This window comes from Pteropus medius, unplaced genomic scaffold (assembly GCF_902729225.1).
Source record: "Pteropus medius unplaced genomic scaffold, Ma_sr-lr_union100, whole genome shotgun sequence".
Lineage (NCBI taxonomy): Eukaryota > Metazoa > Chordata > Mammalia > Chiroptera > Pteropodidae > Pteropus > Pteropus medius.
This window is the reverse complement of record NW_024354500.1, coordinates 18,418,015-18,425,130: the sequence shown is the minus strand read 5'-3', so window position 1 is coordinate 18,425,130 and position 7,116 is coordinate 18,418,015. Positions and strand designations below refer to the sequence as shown.

The 7,116-nt window shown below is 37.9% G+C and overlaps 1 pseudogene; it reads left to right on the top strand.

Moving 5' to 3' along the window:
- The first annotated feature begins 4,521 nt into the window (after positions 1–4,521).
- On the top strand, positions 4,522–6,585 carry LOC120595045 (40S ribosomal protein S8-like; annotated as a pseudogene).
- The last annotated feature ends 531 nt before the right edge of the window (positions 6,586–7,116 follow it).

The window sequence follows — 7,116 nt, the reverse complement described above, 5'->3', positions numbered from 1 at the left end:
GAGCCTCTGGTTATTTTTTCTCCCAACTAAACCAACACCTTTGCTACAGCTGACACTGGCCTAGGATCAGGTGTTTGATTCTACAGGCATTGCCATAGAGTTTGAATCCTGATTTCCCTATGTTTAACCAATCGAATGGTCATCAGAAAATGTGTTAGATATATCCATATATATGGTTTATGTAAAAGATTCAGACTGATTTTTTATATACATTTTCAATTCTGAGGTATTAAACATATTCATTAAATTCTTTAGCAAATTTAAAATAGTAGCAGCAAAGTTTCTTAAATATATAGTTGTTGTAGAAGGAGTGGAGTGACACAGCACATACACAATATTTGTTACTTTACCAAGAAGCATTTTCAGTTCTGAAGATGGTCAAAACCATATATAATTAGGGAAGATACAATAAAAGATTGAGATAACTGGATAAAAATGTTAACAAATAAAGTTTAGAGAATGGAAAAATATTCTTTTGGTTTAAGTCTTTTTAACTTTTTAGTGTTCATTTATTTTATGAATATTTATTGCTTAGCTACTATTTTCTAGGCACTGTTTGAAATTCTAGAATGGATAAATGTTAAAGATATTAAGAATAAATACTTATTACCAGTATTTTAAATTTTAGCCCGATGAACATTTGAAACATCTGCCACGGTCTGGACCTCTGACTATTTTGGGTGTGTGTTTTTTGCGGTGAGATAATGTTGGGGGTTGAGCATTAAAATATTATCTTATGTGGAAAAACAGTTAAAGATGATGTTGTTGTAATTTCAACGATGTAGTCCGCAGAGTTCTATTTGATTTTATGCCTTTTGTCAGTCAGCTTTTCAATGTTAATGTCTCTACCAGACTAAAATTATCTGTCATCCTCTAGAATACCGGCCAAATTTAATTCAAATTAATTTTGAAATGAAAGATGACATTTAATCAAGGTAAATATATTGGTGACCATTTGAAAATATATTTTAAAAAGTGACTTCACCAACCAGATGGTGTCTCCATGCAAACAGCTGGCTATTGAAGAAATACTCTGTACAAAGTTAACTTGTGGTTGGCTCCTAGCAGGAGTGGATTATCTTTCTTATTCTTTGACCAAGGATGACTCAGGACAGTGCACTTGACCCCATTCCAAAGTGGAGGCCCCTTCTCAGGGTCAATGATGGTGACTAGAGCAACAGCACTGGATGTGGTCTGCCTCTGTCTTGGGAGCCTCCCAGGGATGACTACCCAGTTGATAATCTATTTCCTAAGAGCATTCTGGGTTCAGTCTTAGGGATACACTGGTTCTCACTGCTCTGGGTGTGGGCAAATGCCCTATGTCTTGACTGTTTTTCTTTCTGGTGTGTTTCATATTAACCTTCCTTGCTTTGGAGTGGGAGGACCTCATATTTGATTGAAGACTTGGGAGGAAAAGAGAAAAAAGAGGCCATTTTTGTTGTTTTAATTTTGGGTTACATAGGCTTACTTAACCTAGGCATAAGAAGTCTCCAGGTGATCTGCCATGGCTTAGCGTGTAGGGCCATAGACTCAGAGCGATCAAGTTTTTACATGATGGCCATTGCCTTTTCTGCATATATTTCCTTCAGTATATCTGTATTTCTCAAGACCTTAAACAGAGAGGAGACAGTTTAAGGACAGAATTTTGAATTAATTTCCCATGCATGAGCCATATTTTTCTTTATTTTTATAAGCATAAATCTGTACCCCTTGTTGACATAACTTGCATATGCTTTTAAGGAACACAGACCTTCAAATATAGTTGAGTAAATAATTGAATTTTGTTTATTCTTATATTATGAAGTGATGTACACACATGGTAAAGAAAAATCAAACAATAAAAAAGTATATCCACTTCGAAGTGATTATTTAACCCCTAACCCCCAGTTCCACTCATAGTTCTATCACCAGAGGTAATGTCTTTCGACAGTTGCTAATATATGTCTCCCAAAATTTTTCATATATATACATCAATGCATTATTCAAAAACATGTTTGAAAATTTAAATGGCATATTTAAAAAACACATATGCACAAATCGGATTAAATCATTTCATAATTTGCTTTTCTAAATTTAACAATGTCTTAAAGATTATTTCATAGCAGCTCACAGAGACCTACCTCATTCTTTTAATGGTTGCATCATTTTTCACTTCAGAGATGTAGAATAATTTATTCAATGAGGAACTGATTGTTTTAAAGATAATAAAGATCCCGTTGAATGAATAGCGCTGTGTTGAAGTTATTTCTCCCAAGGTAAAGATGTAATTTAAACTTACCTCCTTCTTTTTTTTTTCCTGGAAAATAAAAATTCAAGTCTACATATGTTGTTAGAAGTGTGAGTTTTGGAAATGCTAATGTTAATTTAACACCAGCTGCAGTAACAACAAAAATTGTGGCTGAATAATATCCCAAGGTATTAACCTATGTCTTGAATGTTTCCTTCTTCCACAGCACACTGATAGCTCCTCCTTCTCCAGTCCATGTCTTTAGACAACAGTCACCTACATCTGAAGCAAATCCAAAGACTAGAAAAAATTTTTTCCTTTTATCATTTTTTTTATTATGATGACATTGGTTAGCGAAATCCAGTAAGTTTCAACTGTACAATTCAACAGTAAGTCACATATATTTTGCATCGTATGTTCATCACCCATAGTTAGATTTCTTTCTCTCACCACATATTTGACCCCTTTTACCTCATCTACCTCCCCACCACCCCCAGCCTCTGGTAACCATTAGTCTACTGTCCATGTCCATGAATCTCTGTTTGTTTGTCATGTTTGTTTGTTGCTTTTAGGTTTCTATCCCATATATAAGTGATATGGAGTTTTCAACTTTTTCTGTCTGGCTTACTTCACTTAGCACGATTATCTCAAGGTTCGTCCATGTTGTTGCAAATGGCAGAATTTCATCTATTCTTATAGCTGAGTAATGTTCTATTGTATATTTGGACCATATCTTCTTTATCCAATCATCTACTGTAGGGGACTTTGGTTGCTTCCACGTCCTGGCCACTGTGAATAATGCTGCTATAAACATCGGTGTGCAAATATCTTTTCAGATATATGTTTCCAAGAAAGGCTAGAAAATTTATAGAGAATGGCTAATGACTGAAATGTTAGGCTGGGAGACTCAGAAGTTCTTGGAGTTCTAACAAACCTGGGCTGGAGAAGAGGGAAAGGAAGGCAAAGGTACAACTTACAGTGTGGAAAAAGACTGGGAGAGAAGAACCACCTGGAGAAGAACCACCTCGGACGTAAGGAATGAAAATTCTGCTCTGAGTGAGTACCCTGTTCCTAGAGCTCTCTCTCCCCACCCCTACGCAGCTCATTACCTGTGGTCAGACTTGGAAAGGAAAGCTGTTGGTGGTGATGCAGACCTGGGATACCCTAGATAGTGGGGACTGTTGGTGTTATGAAAGGAGGCCTAGTCTTGACCAAGGTTGGACTGGACCAAGTGGTTGGAAATGTCCCTGTGAGCTAGCTCAGTAGTAGTCACACAAGTTTCATGCCCAGCACTACAGTTAGAGCACAGAGAATGCAGATGTGAAAAAAGGCACATTGAGAAACTTTTTTAAAGGAGTTTTGCTATAAAGAGGAGCAAAGAAATGAGACTGCTGGGTTAAAGGAAGGTGGTAATTACAATATCAGTGATCATACAGCCAGTCATATCTTTTGAAGGCTTACTTTTGTGCAGATGCTGAGTCAAGTGCTTCCTATGCATTATCTTAACAACTATAAGGGATGTGTGTGTGTATGTATAATGTGCATATAAATGTACACACTATCCCCTAATATATATGATATATAATATATGCAACATGTAATATCTTATCTATTATTCTATTATCTATATGTAGAGGGAATTTCCTTGATTTTACACTTGAAGAAGTGGATGCTTGGAGTTATTAAGCTGCTTGTCCAAGGCCTCACAACTAGTTAAGTAGAGTCAATATCTGAATTCAGGCAATCTCACTCCAGAGCCTGAACTTTTAACCCCTGGACCATTTTAACTTCCTTGACTAGTACAAAAAAAATATTAGAAATTTATATACATCCTCTGTAAGAGGATGAGTCAAATATAAGAGGTATAAGAAAGAATATGATTAGAGGAAAGTGCCTGAGTTGTCTGGACTATGAAGTCTAGAGATTTTTATTTTAAGAGAGATAAATAAGGGAAGGTACAGTAAAATCATCCAGGTCAAGCAATAGAATTCAAATGATGGAACTGGATTTAGATGGGAGGTAATGGGATGCTGGAGCTAAGTGTGGGGGCATAGCTAGCCTCAAGTGTCAGGTAATTGTAGAGAGAGCAGTTTGTCTTGAAATGGAAGTTATATTTGCAACCCTGACAAAAAAGGTCATTTATTGCTCTTCTCATATGCAGCCTGAGGTGACCTCCAAAAATGGTTTGTTATTCACTTGACTCAGAAAACCCCACAAAATCATGCAAATCAAGAGGTTCAAATCTCCGTGTTCACTTTAAAAACACTCATGAAACTGCCCAGGCCATCAGGGGTATGCATATCCGAAAAGCTACCAAGTATCTGAAGGATGTCGTCACTTTCTATAGAAGCAATGGGTGCCATTCTGTCGTTACAATGGTGGAATCGGTAGGTATGCCCAGGCCAAACAAAGGGGCTGGACATAGGGTTGGTGGCCTAAAAAGAGTGCTGAATTTTTGTTGCACGTGCTTAAAAATGCAGAGAGTATTGCTGAACTTAAGGGTTTAGATGTGGACTCTATGGTCATTGAGCACAAAGCTCCCAAGATGCAGCACAGAACTTACAGAGCTCGTGGGCAGATGAACCCCCTACCTGAGCTTTTCCTGCCACACTGAGATGATCCTCACTGAAAAAGAGCAGATTGTTCCTAAACCAGAAGAGGAGGTTGCAAGAAGAAAAAGATATCCCAGAAGAAACTGAAAAAACAAAAACTTATTTCCTGGGAGTAAATTTAGCATCAAATAAATGCTAATAAAAGTAAAAAAAGGGTCATTTATCTGAAAGATTGGAATCTGTAAAAAGGACCTCAAGAAAAAAAACCAGACCAAAATATTCTGTTACTACATTGTACACTTTTAATCTGCTACTTATCTCCTTCCTACGCTGGGCCTTATTTTGAGTAAAGTGACTTATGCATACGACTGACTGTCTGAAGCATCACAGGGAACCTGAAATTGGAGTATGGCTACTGATTGTTTGCCATTCAAGCATCTCTGCTTCCTTCTGCCAACAGCTCCAACTTTCTTCTTGGTCCTATCCCCTACCCTACCCCCCAGCCTTCGGCCAATTATTTCCTTATATTTCTGTGGCTATAGTGGTTGGTTCAGCCATGGATATGCGAACCTAAACTCGTCTTAGTCAAAATATGTCACAGTTTTGCTGGAAATAAAGAGTATTAGTACTGGTTTCATCACTTTATTCCTTTTATCAAGCCATGCCTGATAGAAATCCTCCTCTGGACTTTCCAGTTAGAGGATACAAAAATTTAAATTTTTACTTAGCTCATTTGTGATTAAATTTTCTGTCATTTGCAACCAAAAGAATCCTAATTAATAAATAAAGGAGAGTAATTCTCCTTTATTTAATAAATAATAAATAAATAAATTAATTAATAAATAAAGGAGAGTAATTCTCCTTTATTTATTTTTTGGGCAGGGGAGCAGAAAAGATCAGTGATGAATGCAGGAGACTTCCTTTATGGGAGGATTCTAAGTTTCAAAATATGTGGTAGTAACATTTAAAAAATTGGTACAAAATATTTTTAAGAATGCCAACTAATTGATCCTCAAATTTCTTATGAATAAATAACAAGAGATACTTCTGTAAACACTTTGCTAAATCCAAAGTTCAAACTCTGGTAATTTTGTAGCCACTAATGGGTCAAATTTTAAAAAAGTAATAACTGCACTTTACTGCCAGCTCTGAACCATAGGCATCTCTCAGGACAATTGACACAAGCGCCACAAGACCAGAAGCAAGAGAAAGCCCTATTACAAGAAGCGAAAATATGAGCTGGGCCGCCCTGCTACCAACACTAAGATTGGGCCCTGCGGCATTCACACAGGCCTGTGTGCACAGAGGCGACAGGAAGTATGGTGCCTTGAGATAAGGTTGTCGAGAACTTCTTTTGGGACCCCGAGTACTGTTCACGCAAAACAAGGATTATGGATGTTGTCTACAGTGCATCCGACAACGAACAGGCCTGTACCCAGACCCTAGGAAAGAACTGCATCATGCTCACTGACTGCACACTGCTACCCACAGTGGTACCAGTTCCGCCTTGCACCGCCGCTAGACCGCAGGAAGCGGGTCGGGCTGACTCCCGAGGAGGAAGAGATTGTAAACAAAAACAATCAAAGAAAAGTCAGAAGAAATACGATGAAGGGAAAAAGAATGCCAAAACCAGCAGTCTTCTAGGGGAGCAGTTGCAGCAGGGCGAGCTTCTTGGCACACATCGCTGCGAGACCAGGCCAACGTGGCGGAGCAGATGGCTTTGTGCTAGAGGACAAGGAGCTGGAGTTCTATCTGAGGAAAATCGAGGCTCAGAAACGCAAGGAATCCTTCTCCCTCCTACCTTAGCTCATATAATAAAGGTGTTTATTGTGCTAAAAAAAAAAAAAGCAAGAATCAAAACCAAAAATCTCTTCCTTCCCCCCAACCCGCCCTCATTCGATGTTTCTATTGTTACAAGGAGAGAGTGAAACCTTTAAGACTTAGAAAGGGCCATGCATTTCCTGCAGGGGCTAGAGTTTAGGAAAGAAACTGTGAGGTTGCATTAACTTATTTTAACATTTTTGTCCACCTTTCTCAGTGCTGGCTTCTTTAATGATTTGGGTCTGGGGAACGTAGAGCTCTGTATCTGAAATCCCCAGCCCTGTCCTCTGCTGGATTTCTTCTCCAAGGCTACCACCACTAGTTCTGATCACCATGGCAGAGGCTTAAAGAATACCAAGTTCAAACTATGAATGTAAATCACATGTGTTAATGCTATAGCAATATTGGCATTATACTTCAAGTTCAAGTAGTGTTATTGGATTACAGTTTTTGCTTTATTTTATTGGAGAAAAGTTTTGAATATTTGTTATTTGTTGTAGATAATTTAGAAAATTT